At 35.6% G+C, this 16,902-nt stretch overlaps 1 protein-coding gene across 6 annotated transcripts in view; it reads left to right on the forward strand.

Moving 5' to 3' along the window:
• Window positions 1–16,902, forward strand: part of SLIT2 (slit guidance ligand 2) — a 321,586-nt gene that overhangs the window by 66,103 nt on the left and 238,581 nt on the right. The gene's annotated exons all lie outside the window — the stretch shown is intronic.

A 16,902-nucleotide genomic window follows, 5' to 3' on the forward strand; every position in this document is an offset into this window, starting at 1 on the left:
GACTATCTATTTAAATTAGACACAATCTAAATATTTCTCCTAAGTAGTTCCGGTGTTTTCCAATGTGTTACACAATGCATTGTGTAAGTACAGACATGTTATTGTATGTACAAATGTTATTTAAAACTATGACAGCTTTCAAAGACGGGTGGTGAAATGAGATGTGATTATTGGACTATAAAATTACTTATTTTTTTTAGGTCTTTTCCTTTATTATTATAGACCTAATTTGAAATGGGAAACAGGAGAGGTATAAAATTTAGAAAATGATGGATACATATTTTTGATTTTTACTTTGGAAAACATTTCAGTTTAACAGTAATACTGGCATTGACTTAACTAGGTTTGGAATTATATTTATTTGTGTTTTTTAAGCGTGTGTGTGTGTGTGAGAGAGAGATTTTTAAATTAATTTCAGGCCGAGATTCCATGAGGGCTGGAATCACATTGTCTAACACAGTACATTGCACTTATTAGGCATTCACTAAAAATTGTTGAAGGGATGAATTAAATGGGTTTGCGAATGGATTTCTGTATCAGTCATCATTTTGTCAGAACCTCTTTTCTTATTATGGAGCCTGAGAGGGCAGTGCTGTATTGGCTTTGAGTCAGTACTAAAAACAAAAACAAACCCCAAGACCTTTCCGGGAATACCTTTAAGGAGTTCTTGTTTGGAAGGTCTTATTTCTGATAAAGATGTTTCTTCTCTCTCAGCAAGGCTTAGGAGTGGAGTTTGGGCAGATCTTCAAGGGCTGTCAGAGCCCTCAGGGGTATTGCAATCCCGCACTAATGATCAAAAGGCCCTTTCACACCCGACGCCCGGTTTCGAGGGAGGTGGTTCCCGTATACAGCAGTCAGCTAATTGATCTGTGGTGTAGACACACGCAATTTGTTTCACTTCTAAGTCACACTGGCATTAGGGAAAATGTGTAGATATACACGGAGAAAAATACGTAAGTTTCCCTACGTATGTACGTGTCCTGTATGATGAGATCGTCTCGCACCAACCCCGCACTGGCTGCAGCACGTTCATTCCGTTCGCTCTTGGTCTCACACCGTGCACATCGGTTCTCAGTCGTAAGGCTGTAGCTGTTCTCTCCGTAAGCACAAGTGAGGACCCTGGATATCGCAGTGGGGTCATCCACCCCTGAGTTTGCGTCTCTGGCCTGCCGTTCACTCTCTGTACAATCTAAATCAAGTTACTAAGCTTTTTTCTAAGTCCCGCACTCCTTAAATGTTTAAAGGGGATAATAATATCACTGAGCTCTTAGATTCCATGTGAAAATAAATCTAAGCTATGTAAAGTACTTTGAACATAACTACTTTATTATTATGTTGTAATTATTATCATTATGGAAAATTACCTTAGTGTCATGGTCAAGCACAAATATCAGAAAATCTGTTGGATATATACTTAGTCTTTTAATTCAAAATGCAAAATATCGATATTGCAAAGCGATTTCGTAAGCAGCGGTTAGCGTTCTGATCTGCCAGTGATGTAAATGTAAAGCTGAGGAAAGAGGGAGATACCGCGTTTTACCCCCGCATCCACCCTGCCCGCTTCCTCGTGCCTGCTCGGCCCGCTCTCTGTGCTCATGAGGACCCCGTGCCTTCCACTGTCCTTCCTCTTCCGGTCCCCTCCTGCCCCGAGTTGCCTTCTAACCCAGCCGAACCCTAAGATTTTCCCTTTGAGCCTTGGCTTCTTACTCTCAAGAATGGATTCACTTTCTACTTTGCCAAACATCTGGCCTAATTTTTTGAAATATTTATTTTTCTCAAAATTTCTTCTGTTTCCTCTAGTCCTTCCCCCCCCCCACCTCCTGTTTCAGAACACAAAAGATTTCTAAAATATTCAAATTCAGTAATTACATCTTACCTTCGTATTTACACCTCTGTCAGTTGCTCCTGGCACATCCTGTTTTTCTCCCTCCTTTTCCTCGTAGTCTCTCCTTTTAACCTCAAATTCCCTTGACATACTTGTCTTCCATTCGCGTGTTACACACTCACTCTTGTCCCTCCCTCCCTCCCTCTTGGCTGAGATTGTGTTCCAGGGGTTCGCCTGTCATGCCACCTGCAAATCTGATGGTCTCTTCAGTCACCTTCTCCGCTGTCCCTGCTCCCTTTTCCTCATCTCTGTTTTTGTAAGTTAGTGGGAGAATTTTCTTCTTATGTTTTGAGCTTCCTTTCATTCTTTCCTCTTCCTTCACTAATGTGTAGGCCTTACATGTCAAATCTTACATTTATGTGCATGACACGCACATCTGCATACCCCACTCCAATGTGTATTTTCAGCTCCAAGCCTCTAATCTGTAACTGTGTGCTAGACACACCTATCTGTCTGTTTTTCAGGCAACTCCACTCACCTATCTAAGCACCAAACTTTTCACCTTTCCTCCAAACTAGTTTCTCTTCATGGTTTTCCTGTTGCCATTAATGAGCCCCAAGTTCTCCTGAGAAGCCCAGACTATAAACCACTGAGTCATTCGATAGTCGATTAATTGCCAAAATTCTGCTGAGTTTTCCTCCACATTGTCTTTTGTATCTGCTGCTTCCCTCGCTTTTTCTGTGCCTGGCCCATGCTACTTCTTGCCTCTGCCAAGAGCCAGAAATTCCTCCCTGGCCACACCATTTCTCATCTCTGTAGGAAATGAGAAGCCGTAAAGTCCATACACTTTTACCAGCCATTCAAGGCACCAACTCCCAGTGATGAGCTTCTGATCCAGTTGCCAAGAGACCCAAACACAAGGAGATGATTCTCTGACTCTAGGGTCCTGTTGGGCTGCAAAGATGAGATCCTTTTCTCAGAGAATCCATGAGAAATACTGTGTAATGCATTGTTCACCCATTCACTGTGAATCGGGGATGATTCACAGAGTGTGAATACAGGAGCATCCTCCTCAGCCCAGGCCGACTGGATTCCAGGCTTGTTTCCTGCTTTCCTCTCTCTCCAAAACCTCTTCTTCACAATGCGGCCCTTGGTGAGTGCAAGGTCCTCTGTGTCTATCATGTTGTCCATCTTTCTTTCTGCTTGTTTAATCCAACCACCACTTCTTCATAGTCTAGGTTTATGTCTCACTTCCGTAAAACCCTTCTGAAATAAAATCCTATAGTGTTTTTTTCAATAGTGATACTTTTTCTTTAAGAATGATCATACATTATTTTCCTTAGTCATTACGTTTTATGTCTTATGCCCCCCCCAAAAAAAAACTCTAGTAAAAGAAAGTCAATGTTGATGCCCCATTTCAATTAGCTTAGTGTCTAGCACAGAGCTTCTTGATTGTCTTTGATGATGAATTTTCAGGGCTACACAGACTAATGGTATTGAACATTCTGGTCCCTTTATTACCCCTTGTCAATATGGCATCACCTTCTAACCACCAGCTCTCACTGTGTTGGTAAGAGGGATCTTCTGTGTCAGTGGATTAGGTGGATAAGTACCATTTTAAAGATGCTTCAGAGTTTGCAAAGTACTTTCCTAGGAATATGTCATTAGATCCTCATAAAAATCCTGTGATGTAAGTACTTTTATTATCTCCATTTTGCAGATAAAAGATAACTAAATCTCTTTATTTTTAAAAGTGCTATTCTCTTTGTGAAAGTGGAAAGACTATGGAGATTAGAGCAGGAATCTTCTACATGGACAAAGATGCTAACAATTTAATTTTCCCAATCGATTTCAGCTGAAAAAAATATATATTGTGAACTTGGGTTCCCAGAGTATTTCAAGATCCTGATATCTTGCTTTCCAGGCAAAAAAATAACCTAGCCTTTTCAGTTCAATGTAAGTGAAGAGAGAAATATAGGTGGAGAAGAAAATGGATTCTGTCTTTGGATAAAGACATTAACATTTAAGGGATTAGAAACAATTGTTGGAATGAATGCTTATATGTATATACTTTCACATTTAAAATTAATAGAAAGTGAGAGCTTTAGCTTTAGTTATAAAAACTGAATAAACAGGATTCAAACACTTTTTTTCTTTACATGATGGCATATACACACAGATGTCAGTCTCAATTTTAGCTTTTATTCTGAGTTTTTCTGCAAAAGAAGCAGAGGAGGAAAAGAACACAGTATATATGTAGATATAGTACAAGAGTTCAGCCAAAATGGAATATGCCCTTAACATTGCACTGAGAAAAGAATATTCCATTTCAGTTCAGTCAGCCGTAGACCTTAGTTAGATATAGAAGAATATCTGGATAGACAGAGTCAGGATTATAAAGGAAAAACAGCAAGACGGAAACGTTTATAGGTTAAACTTAGTTGCTATGTCACTTCAAGTATTACCATAAGATAGTGTGTTGTTGATTTTTCCTCTTTAAGTCTTCTCATGTGTCTTGCACATTTTATTACTTGTAGCATGTGTTCAATATGTCCTTATGAAATCATTTACTTTATACTTAAAACAATATTTTTAATTCGTAAGTTCATAACATGATCCTTAAGGCACTTTGGAGAACTTTTGATTAACGACAACTACAAGTTTGCAAGGCAGAAGCATTAAATACTTAAAGAGGAGAGGAAACAATAAGATTGCGAGCTGTTGTGGGGAAAAATGAAAAGAAAGTCAAGAACATCAGGGTTGTGAAATGGAGCTTTCTAAAAACTGTCTAAGGTTGGCCTATCACCATGGCACAAGCAAACCAGTCCGAAGACCCAATTATGTGGCATTTGAGACCCCTGGAATCACTGGCTGGGCTGGACAGCACAAGTTTTGCTATCTGCAATGTCCCCGGTGCACTGGGACAATTTCTGTGAGGTAGCGGTAGCACTTATTGGTGAGGTGCTGCTCACGGCAATTCCCTGCTCTCTTTCTGTTGGCGTTAAAGCAGTGGCAGTGATGGTGGGACGGTCTTTTTACAAGCTCTTTTAAAATGGTGGAGAGATGGAACCAATGAAGGAAAAATGCAAGTATCCACTCCACCATTCATTCTTCAAATTATTACATCGATTTGCTAAAATGTGGCTTACCATCATTTGCCTTTGTATGAGTCTGGTCACATATTTCATCCTCAGCTTGATCAAGGTTTGTTATAAGCTTTAAAGAAAACATTTGCAGGGTTTTGTGTGTATGTATGTGTGTGTGTGAGAGAGAGAGAGAGAGAGATTTTGCTATAAAGAACATCACTCTTTCAAATTTTTCTATCAGATTAGGAAAATGGAGCATACCTCATTATTTAAGGCATTGCCTTTACATAATATTTACAAATATTTTGCCCTAAATTTTATTAAAGTTTATTTTAAGAAATAATTCTAAGTAGAACATCTGCTGTTTTTGTAACTTTGACATAAAAGACGCCATTCCTTCCTTGCACTGACGAGCATCTCTCATTTAAATATCAAAATGATAAATTCCTCTTTGAACTAGGTAACCAGCTCTTGGTTAACTAAGTCTTTTCCCTTATATTGGACCATCACTTTGTGCATGTTATGCGATCACTAAATATTTGCTTTATGGTGGAATATATAAATGAAGGGAAGAGTTCACCTTACTTAGTTTCTGCTTTGGCTCGGTTTGTGTGAAATGGCAGTGGCTTCTCGTAGATAAATGTACCTGTAATCTTCTTGCTCATCCTCATTTACTATGTTAATGTCCTTTTACGATTTTACTCTATCCGTGCTCTTCAAAAAATCTGTTTTGGAAGTAGCTGGAGTATAAATAGCAGCAAAAATAAACTGCATATTCTGACATTTAGAGTTGTAAGGATAACTCTGTGTTAAGGATGACTCAGCCTGCAAGTAAAGTTAATAGATAGATATCTGTCTAAATATATTTTAGAATAATTTTGGTCATCAAGCATCTCTTCTAACACGCTAGTGTTTCTTGTTTTGTTGCTGTTTTCCTTCCCATCAAAACAGTTCTCTTGCTACTCAAAAACGCAGAATGACTCAGTTTGGCTAATTTTATCGAACCAACGTTTTGAAGGGCACTTATGTCTCTTGAATTCTGTCACAGGCCCTAAATTTTTTTAATTGCACCAAACCTGCTATGGATTTTTATACCTTAGAAAGCAGAGCTACCCATCTTGCTTATTTCCTTTCTATCTTTGAGCTTTTATTCTTCCTGCATCTCTTAGCATTTGCATTCTTTTTTTTTTTTTCTTTTCTTTTCAACAATTTTACTTCTGTCTTGTCTTTCGAAGCCTGGCTTAGGTTTAACCTCTTTCGGTAAGACTTAATGAACTCTAAGTGACTCTTATTCCAAGTCTCCTTGGAATTATCTACTCAGTTTTTACTCTATTAATTTGCCCTTATTTGTATGACATGTTGAAAGCATTCTGAAGCCTTTTTTTTTTTTTTTCTTTGTAAGTACAGGAACGAGTTCTGGCTTTTTAGTTAGAAAATTTGCTAATTGTTTCTTACTCTGTGTTTTTCTTTCCCTTTTTATATTATCCTCAACCACACAGTTCAATGTTCGTTGAGATTAAAGAATGCCCATTAAATGATGTCGCCACCTAGATGCTCAGGTTAATGCATACAATATTGATTACATTTATTTTCACAAATATTTTAATAGGAATGAACATGAGAATTGTTTCCAGAAAGTTTAAATTTAAACTTAGAGATCTGCAGCATAATTGCTGATAATGTTAATACGTTCAGCCATTTCAAAAAACAGGTTTCTAAGGTAGTTTTTTGTTTCTTCTCCCATTATTCATATTATTCCCTGATTGATGGAGGCACATGGCTTTAATTATCAAGTATATGCTGAGGACATGCAGAACGACAGCTTCTTCCTGACTTTTCTAATGAAGCTAGTTCCTAATAGCAACATTTGCCAGATTATTTTATTGTATTATGACATTAAACATGGACCAGCAGAGGTCTGGCTAATTGGGAACGATACATTTTCCCCTCTAACTGCTTATTTATTTTCCAGGAAACTAATTTAGTTTGGTTCTAAAATGAAACCTCAGAATTCAGTACAAGCAAGTTTAATCATATAATATTGATAGCTAGGCTGAGTGAAATACTATGAATAAATAAGCAGAAATGCTGAAAAAATTTTAAATGAATAAATGAAGTTTTATTGCTTTCATTTAGTACCTTTAAGACTAGAACAAACATTGAATACTTGTTTTTCTTTTTTTAATGAATCGACAAGCATTATTTGTAATTAGTGGGTTTTTTTAAATAAGCTAAAGTGCTTTAAAATTAAAAGAAGTTTATTTTAGTTCACTGGAAAATAAACAAAACTCTTATGCTACGTGATAAAAATACAAACTTATTATAATTCAACTTTAAACAATAAATATTTTAAATATAATTCATACTTCTGTATAAAACTTAAAATTAAAACTATACAGCACTTGGTATGAACTTTCTTCCTAGCTAGCATCATCTATCTTATTTGAATTACAGCACTGATTTCTGTCAGAGCAGTTCCTTTGTTGCCTGTTTCATAGACATTGAATTTTTTTTTTAGATGTCAAAATTTTTAAATGAGTGATATTAGCCTGAAACTTGTTTACAAATTTGGACCTTTAAGTTTTAATCTTATGGCCACATGTTAATGTTGCAAACAGTCTCAGTGACTGCATGGAACACGATGCACTTGGCTTGTAGAGCCTATTTTACGTCATAGCGTTGTAGAATACGAGATCCATCAGGATTCAAGAGAGAGTGGTGGTCATCAAAGTGTGTTCCAGGGAACCTAAGGGTTCCTCGGTACTATCCCAGGGATTTCCAGAGACAGGAAGGGTGGTGATGTTCAAGTTGAAAGGCCTACTTCAATTGTTTGAAAGGTTTAAATGGAAATGCAGGGTTTAAATGAAAATACAGGACTCATCTGATAAATTTTGAACACTACTTGGAGTCCAGACTTCTTTTGTAGCTGAGGAACTCTCCAGACAACTGGAACAATTTGGTGAATGGCGCACAAAAATATTTTGCTAATCTTTGAATTTTAACCCAGTTCTATGAACTCTTAGATGATTTTTCTTTCAGTGCATGTAGAATAAAACCATTTAGGTAAACAAAAAAAATCTATTTTTAATATTAAACAAATAATTATTTTTCGAATTTAAAAAAGTAGAAAAATACTAAACTCAAATCTGCTATAAGGTTCAAAACATTTAGTTGATAAACTGCATTTTCTGTTTGCAGTTTATCTATTTTTTAAAAATCTTTATCCAGCTCTAATTGCCAGTTTTTTTTCCCCACAATAATTAAGATGGAATAAGGGGTACAGAGTCATATTTAAAAAAAATTAATTTGGAATATGCAAAATGTTAAGGAAAAATTTAAAGAAAAGAGTTAGTAGATATCACTAGGCACTCTACTAGGCACTATTGATTCAGAACAAAGAACATTTTAAAGACTCTAGAAGAAAGGAATTCACAATTCAACAGGAAAGCCACCTTAAAAATGGACTGTGAGAGAGTGATGATAATATTTTAATGGATAAAGACTTTGAGCTGGGTCTTAAACAAAAATGAAGAGTGTTCCAGAAAGAAGAGTGTGTGTAGGTAGGGAGAAGGGAGATAAGAAAGACAGAGACACAGAGAAATATTGTTTAATTGATTCATGATGATGTTGCTAGACCAAATTATGGAAACTAGAGAATAGGGCAGACTATGGGGATTAGGATGTGCTTGGTTCCAGATTATCTGCACCTGGACATATCCAGTAGACAGAAAATAGCTTAGCATTCAGGTGAGAGATTAAAGCTGGAGATACTCACTCATTTATTCCTTCATTCATTCAGTAAATATTGGATGATAACTGTGCTCAGGCAATATAATAGTCATGATGTTAGGGGAGGGAACACATGGATGAAAAGACATGGACTATTTAGTCAAGAAATGTACAGTCTATTACAAGGAATGATATGTAAATAAATTGTAATTTAATAATAGAATTATAGTGAACACTTATGTGAAATAAGAGATATAATTATGATGTTAAATCATGATAAAATCACTATACTTTATAATTGTATGTAACAAAATCATACTGCATTGTAATTCAGTAAGGAGAATTGCTTTAATGGGAATTTTTGCTAAATGTGGTTATCACATGGAGGAAAGAGCAGCTTATACTGTCTGAAAGGCTTCACAATGGACGAAGCATTTACACTCAGATTGATAGATTGTATCAGAAGTCACTTCTAGCATACTAGTAAAACCATGGGAGTAGATTTGATCTAAATAGACCAATGAAGCATAGATTTGGACTGAAAAATGGATTTTGCTCATGCTTCTCAAAGTTAGACTTTGAACCCTTCATTGAAAATGCCTTTTTGCTTCCTAAAGTGGTCTGAGCTGACCAGTAGTACTTGGGCAGTGAAGATAACCAGAAGTACGAATTGGTTGCCTGTGAAAATGTGGTTTTTTCAAGTTCTGTAGCCATTCTAATTTTATCGATTTTGTTTCTTCTTCACATCTTTCTTTTCCTTTTACCACTTAGGTTCTTGTTTTTTCCCCATTTAAACTTTACATTCAGCAAGGCTCTACAAACTTTCTGATTTTACACCTCTGTGACCACAACTTTAGCAATATTGGCTCTGCAAATCTAGTTAAATGGTCAGTTTATTTTGTGTGTGTGTGTGTGTGTGTGTGTTTTTCTCCACATCAACTGGTGTATAGATTTTTCTTTTCAACTAGTTTAGAATAAGTCAATATTCCAAGAGACAGCACAGCTCAATCAGATGAGTCTACCAAACTCCTCTCCTCATAGAATCTAATAGTGGTTTGAGGTCTCCAGATGCCATGGAAGTCTTAAATATAATCATGCAAAACATGAATAAAAATAATGTATTGATGATAATGATGTGGTTGATGTTAGATTAGCACTATTATGAATTATTCCTCTTTTATAATGTAGCGACAGTTGGGATTTTGAGAAACGAGTTATTCTTTTCATTTGAGTCTTATCCTGGAAGTCAGGGAGAGTAATAACTTGCCGATTCACAGCATGTTTGAAAGGAAAAACTAATTAATAGCTTTAAAGCACTTGGAAAGCATGAAGTGTTATATACATAATAATTATATAATCCCCAAAGATAGTTATTAATGTTTGTTAACATATACTCATTAACCATAATTTCTTACACTCAGTTTGGAGGCTACTTTGATTTGGGAAGGGTATTTTCTTTTTTTCTCCAAAAAAAAATGCCAGTGCACAAGGAACAGGTATGGTTTTGAGGATTAATTTGTACTAAAAAATAATCTTTCAAAAGTTAAGATGTCAAATCATGACCTATGGAGTTAGAATCATGCAGATCACATAGTCCAATTTTTGGCAAGGAAACAGAAGTCATTAAAGTATAGGTAAATTAATAAAGTCACAGAGCCAGAACTGGTTTCCTTTTCTAGTCGCAACTGTCTTTATAGTAAGCCAGTAAGAAAGTAAGCAAAAACAAGGACATAAAACTTGCTGTGCACAATTAAACTATTTGTAAGAAAATTCAGCTTTTTATGGGAGATGGTTGTATCACACCATGTTGTAAGTTAGTTCTGCATTTTCTCAAAAGACTGTTAGAGGCAGTTTTTGTTTAGTTGTTACTCAGTGTCTTTTGTGACACCAATCATGTTATTCAATGTCTAATTTTGTTAAAATTTCATATTGATTTCTTCATTTTCACATAAGATAGGACATTATGGAGAAAGGAAATTATGATCACAGGAAAAAAAAAAACAGTGCTGCTAGGAGACAAAAAAGAATATGTCAGAAGATAGCACTTTCTAAATATAAAGTTAATGAAATACATTTTAAAGCTATCGCTATGAAATGATATTTATTTACAAAAACATTATTATGGATTTGCAAGAGTAAATTAGTCAAGCAGCGGGCAAGATTATCGCATTCATTGAAAAAGAGAAATTAAATGTTCCATAACAAATTATAATTTACAAATCAATTATGATAAATACATTTATATTTTCAAATAGTAATTATGGCTAATTATAGCTAACATTCCTTGAATGCTATGATGCCTGTCACCATACCATGGATTTTTCATGGTTTGCTCATTAATTCTTTTCTCGTATGTATCTTTGGCATTAGATTTTTTTTCATGAGAGCTTGGTTGAAGTATAATTCATACACCATATAATTCAACTTTTAGAGTGTGTAATTTAGTGTTTTAATATATTCATAGAGTTGAGCAATCATCACCACTATCTAATTTAAGAACTTTTCATCATTCCCAAAAATAAACCCAAGACTATTAGCAGCCATCTCTCAACTCCACATCCCCATGCTCCTGCAAATCACTTTCAGTCTCCATGTATTTGTGATTCTGGACGTTTCTTATTAATGGAATCACATGGTGCGTGCCCTTTTTGACTGGCTTCTTTTGCTTGGCATATGTTTTCGAAGTTTCTTCATGGCTTATCATTATCAATATGTTATTAAATTTTACTGCAAAGTAATATTTCATTGTATAGATACACCACATTATTTATTCATCAGTTAATGGACATTTTAGTTGTTTGTACATTTTGGTTTTTATGAATAATGCTGCAATGAACGTTCATGTGCAGGTTTTGCGTGGACCATTGTTTTCAGTCCTCTTTTGTATGTACCTAGGAATACAGTTGCTGGGTCATGTGATAATTCTATGTTTCACATTTTGAGGACCTGCCAAACAGTTTTACAAATTATACCATGTTATAATCTAACGAGCAATGTATGAGGGTTCTGGTTTATCCACATTCTCGTCAACACTTGCTGCCATCCCTTTTTGGTTAGCTGTCCTACTTATTGTGAAGTGGTATGTCACTGTGGTTTTGACTTGCACTTCCCTAATGGCTAAAGAATGACATTGAGAATTTTTTACGTAATTATTGGTTATTTACCTATTTTTTGGAGAAATGTCTGTGCAGATCTTTTTCCATTTTTCAATTGGATTATGTGCGTTTTTATTATTGAGTTGTAAGTGTTGTTTCTTTATTACAGATACACGTCCATTATCAGATATATAATTTACAAATATTTTCTCCCATTCTGTGTGTTATCCTTTCATATCGATGGAATATTTTGTAAGATATATGTGGTTAATTTAGTTATAGTCTGATTTATCTTTTTTAGTTGTTGCTTGTATTTTTACTGTCATGTCTAAGAAACCATCACCTAATCCCAGGTCACAAGATTTACTTCTATGTAGGTGTTAAAATTTATACTTTTAGCTCTTACATATGAGTCTATGATCCATTAAGAGTTAATTTTGTTTATGCTGGGAGACAGCTTCATTTCCCTGGCTATGGATAGCAAGTTATCCTAACATCATTTGTTAAAAGGTTATATTTCACAACTTAATTGGCCTTGTGTCCTTGTTTAAATCAATTGCCCTAAAATGTAAAGGTTTATTTCTGGGCTTTCAATTCTGTGCAATTGATATAAATGTGTATCCTAAATACAATTTCACATTGTCTTGCTTTCTGTAGCTTTGTCGTCAGCTTGAAATCAAGAAGTGTAAATCTTCCAACTTTATTCTCTTTTTTCTCCAATATTATTTTAGATATTCTTGATTCATGGTGTATCTACATGAATTTTAGGATTAGCTTGTCAGTTTCTCCAAAAATGCATCTGGGGTTTTGATCAGGATTGTGTTGAATCAGTAAGATCAATTAGTAGAATATCAACATCTTAATAACATTAATTCTTCTGATCCACAGGCATGGAATGTCTCTTCTTTTACTTAGTTCTTTAGTTTCTTTTAGATGTTTCATTATTTTCAGTGCACAAACCTTGTAGTTCTATCATTAAATTTATTTCTGAGCATTTTGTTCTTTGTAATGCTATTGCAAGTCAATCGTTTTCTTAATTTCATTTCACATTGTTTATTGCTAGTGTATATAGAATTACAGTCGATTTTTATATATCGATCTTATACCTGCAACCTTGCTAAATTAATTTATTAGTTCTAATTGTGTGTGTGTATTCTGTAGCATTTTCTATATATATATAAGATATTTTCATCTGTAACTAGAAGCAGCTTTACTTCTTTTCTCTCCAATCTGGATTTTTGAATGTCATTTTTCATACCTAGTTGCCCTGTCAAACACCTTCAATACAATGTTCAAGAGGATTGATCAGAGCAGAGATTTTTATCTTGTTCATGATTAGTGGGGCTGCCGTTTTTAAGAACTCTCATGCTTGTGAAGCTGCAAGTTCCCATTATGATGCTGGGTAGAAGGAGCTAGGACTAGACAAGTTAAGATAGAACAAATCTTGCTACTTTTATTACAATTTTGGCTGTCTTTTCTTACGTATGTTCTTCTTGGGTTGCTGCAAGCCTTTGGTTAATTTACAGAGTTCTCCAAAAGTTAAATCTGATCATTTTCGCCATGACTTTTCTTTCTTTTATTTTCAGAGGTTCTGACTCTACCATTCTAGAAGTGGCATGAAGGTTTTTCATGGGACATACTTAAGACAGGGAAGGAAAATCAGTATAAAGTGAGGTCTCATATAAGAATTTTTTCCTATTTTTAAAAGATAGGAAAAATATTTTTCCCCAGGAATATTTTTTACAGTACAGTGGCTTTTAATTTTTTGAAAATGTCAATTTATTTAAGATTATGTATAAGTTTCCAATTACAAAATGACTTAATGACTTTTTATTCACAACAAAAAAGTAGAAGAGACTGTCGTATTCATATTGATTGAAAATGAAACTTTATAGTGTGGTAAACTTTATAGTGCGCTGTTAAATTCTTCTGGGGGAAGAAAAGAGAAACTTTCAGTGTATTGATAATTGACTGAGACACCATTTATGTTTTATTTTGTGAGCTGAGAGCTGAGAAGTTGGATGTGTGTTAACTTTCTGGTTGTGAGCACATTCTATTTTTAAACAATCAGTTTCTTTGGGTGGAGTAAACCTGAATATAAAATTTGGTTTCTTTCTTCTGATCCAGAGTATGCCCCTGATTCATTCTTTAAGCACTTGTTCTTAAATGATTACGTGTTTTTCACCTCCCTTTCTTCCCTGAGAACAGATTGACTTTGGAACACTCTGCAGTGTGCTTTGCCAGTCTCATTCCAGCCACTGAGGAACTTACTTTTGTTCTGCGTGAATCTGAACCAAGAGTATGGTCTGTTCTCAAAATGTGTTTGCTGACAGATGTTTCTCCATAGCCCTCTGTTGCTGCATAGGACAAAGAGAAAAGATGCTTTGGCCAACTGAAGTTGCCAAGAAATTGATTTTTCAATACATGTTTCAAGCTTTGAGCCACAGAGTTTTTTTGTTAATTTGTTTTGAGAAATAATACAGGTCCAGTACATAGTGTTGTATTGTTTTTATTTCATGTGTATAGGGAGTGATCATTCAGGAGAAGACATTATGGAAAATGGATTCATTAGAGAACTTGATAAGGAACTAGTTAAAAATATTTTGTCAATTGCATTTACCTTGGGCTGTTGCTTAATAGATAGCAAGAAATGGGTACTTGCTCCAAAGATTGGTGGCAATTGATCTAATTAGCTATAATTTTTGAAATATTATTCAGCTATTTTTTTCCAAGTTCATTGTGATTGTCTTGACAAACGAATGAGAGAATTCAGAAATTTATATATTGTATATAGAGGAAATAGTACTATGAAGCCATTAATTTGCTTGGGAGTTGCAATGAAATGACTAATAACGATGAGCTTAAGGCTACTTACTATATTTCAGGGGCTATTTATATTTAGGGAAGGAAAAACCACAGAAATCCCCTTTGAGGGAGAAAAAAAGAGTAGATCCAGGAGTAGTGTGTTCCAGAAAACAGGTAGAAAGAAACGCAAAAGCACAATTGTGGAGTTAGGAAGTTGATGGATATGCCTGTCACCTATCACCTTTGGATACTGTGTTCTTCCTGACTTCTTGTGCCTCAGTTTCCCTTTTGCAGTCCTGTGAGTTATTAGCTTCCTTCCCTCCCAGCTCACTCATCTCACTTGTAGTGTCAACTTGTTGTCAACTTGACACCCCTGCAATCGTCGATCCATTGTGGACTGTGCCATGCTGTAACTGATACCCTAGACTGAATTTATAACCTTGAGAAACTCTGTCGCTTATGATTATCATTTAGGCATTCATTCAGTAATCGCAATATTGACTCATCTCCCATTATGTGTTAGGGACCGACATAGCTGAGCACATTAGCCAGACAACTTCCTATCATGTAGAGGGTCGGGCTGCAAAAAAATAAACAAATGTAATGCAACGTCAAGGGGTGGTAAGAAAATGAAAACAGAAGAAGAAATTAAGAAAATGAAAACAGAAGACAAGAGTGACTGGCGATGTTGTGGACAGGAGTGGCCTTCAGAAGAAGTGATATTTGAGTTGAGAAAGTATGTGACTATCAGGAACGGAGTATTGGGGGCAGGGTGAACAAAAGTACAAAGGCTCTACTTCACGTAGGACTTCATTTCTCTTCTCAGATCTCCCAAGGTAGGGGCAGCGCTATTCTACATGGACAGCGTGGTCTTCATAACTGGCAGATGTAGAAAGAGATAGAAAACTGAGTTTGGCTAGACACATCCTTCGTGATATTTCTAGGATTGTGATTATCATGTCGAAAATCCATCCAAGTATATTCCAGCCGGATGGAGTGATGGCGTGTAACTTCTCACCCCGTGGCGACATTTAGGAACACTGAAGTTTGCACTTAGCTTAAGTATGTTCATCAGCGTAATGCGGTTTTTGCATTGCCTCTCCACCCACACTTTCTTCTTCTAATGAGCTGAAATTTGTTTCTCCTTTAAAATGCGAAGATGTGGATGAATATACAGGAGCCGTAAACACAACCGGGGAATAGTTTTCACATGTTCAAAGTGTGAAACGGACAGCCCGCATCCCATTAACTTTCCGCTCCTTACCCCCACCGCCTCCATTACTGTGGTCATTTGATCAACACCCACAGCCTCTTTAATTCAGAAGTGTTGATACCTTGTAGGACTTCCACTTTATTTTCTTCTGAACATGTTTAGTGCCTTGTAGAGTTTTGTTTGATGTCGGCTTCTGATAAAGCAGTTAAGGATTTTGCATGCATTTTCTCAGGGGTCTAATTGTCTCCGTATTTCTCTCATAAGAGTATTCAAAGTGTTTTATTAGGATTCTTTCAATAAACTACTGCAATAGGATGTATAGTTATTAGTGTTGCTTTGAAACACGGGGCAGGTTAACTAACATAGAATTTAAATAGTAGTCACTAGATTAACTGGGAAGTTACTTGTAGAGTCAGGACTGAAACTGATGACTTGACTTTTAATTCAGTTGTATCTCTAGAGCTCAGCAAAAACATGATAATGATACCTCTGCATAAATCAAGCCAGAATTGGAATACTAAATATTTTTAGACTAATGTATACCTGAGCGGGTAAGAAGCAAAGAGGCTGATCTCTACGGGCTGCAAATGGCTTCCTCATTCTTTTATCAGCTTGATCAAACTTTGGCCTTTTCTTCTTTGCTTCTCCTGGGTTAAAATGAACCAAAAAATTATAGAGGTACCAGTTGATTTATATTTTAAAAGGAAAAAAAAAAACAATGGCAGTTTTTTTTCTGTGATGAAAAGCCCTATGTTCAGAACAATTGCTTGAAAATTGCTTAATAAATTAGTTTTAAATCCAAGGGAAAAGCAAGAAAACCTGACAAATGTCACTCATCTGAATAGAGATGCTCATTTTGGATGAATTATTAGGTAATTTTTCAAGGATATCACTCACAAGTAAGGCCTTTGTGTGTGTGTGTGTGTGTGTGTGTGTGTGTGTATGTATTTAAATGATTTATTTTCAGTCTCTCATAAATTAAACAAATTTTCTCCTTCACATTGTCACCGCTCAACAGGGTTGCTCATAAGGATTTTTCTTCCTTCCTGTTAAAGTTACAGAGGATGAAAGTATTTTTAAATATCTGTTGAAGAGGTTTCGTGCTCTTCAGCCCACAATGGTCAATTTTACTCCATCAATATGTCGTTG

Source organism: Rousettus aegyptiacus, unplaced genomic scaffold (genome assembly GCF_014176215.1).
Source record: "Rousettus aegyptiacus isolate mRouAeg1 unplaced genomic scaffold, mRouAeg1.p scaffold_m13_p_10, whole genome shotgun sequence".
Taxonomy (NCBI): Eukaryota; Metazoa; Chordata; class Mammalia; order Chiroptera; family Pteropodidae; genus Rousettus; species Rousettus aegyptiacus.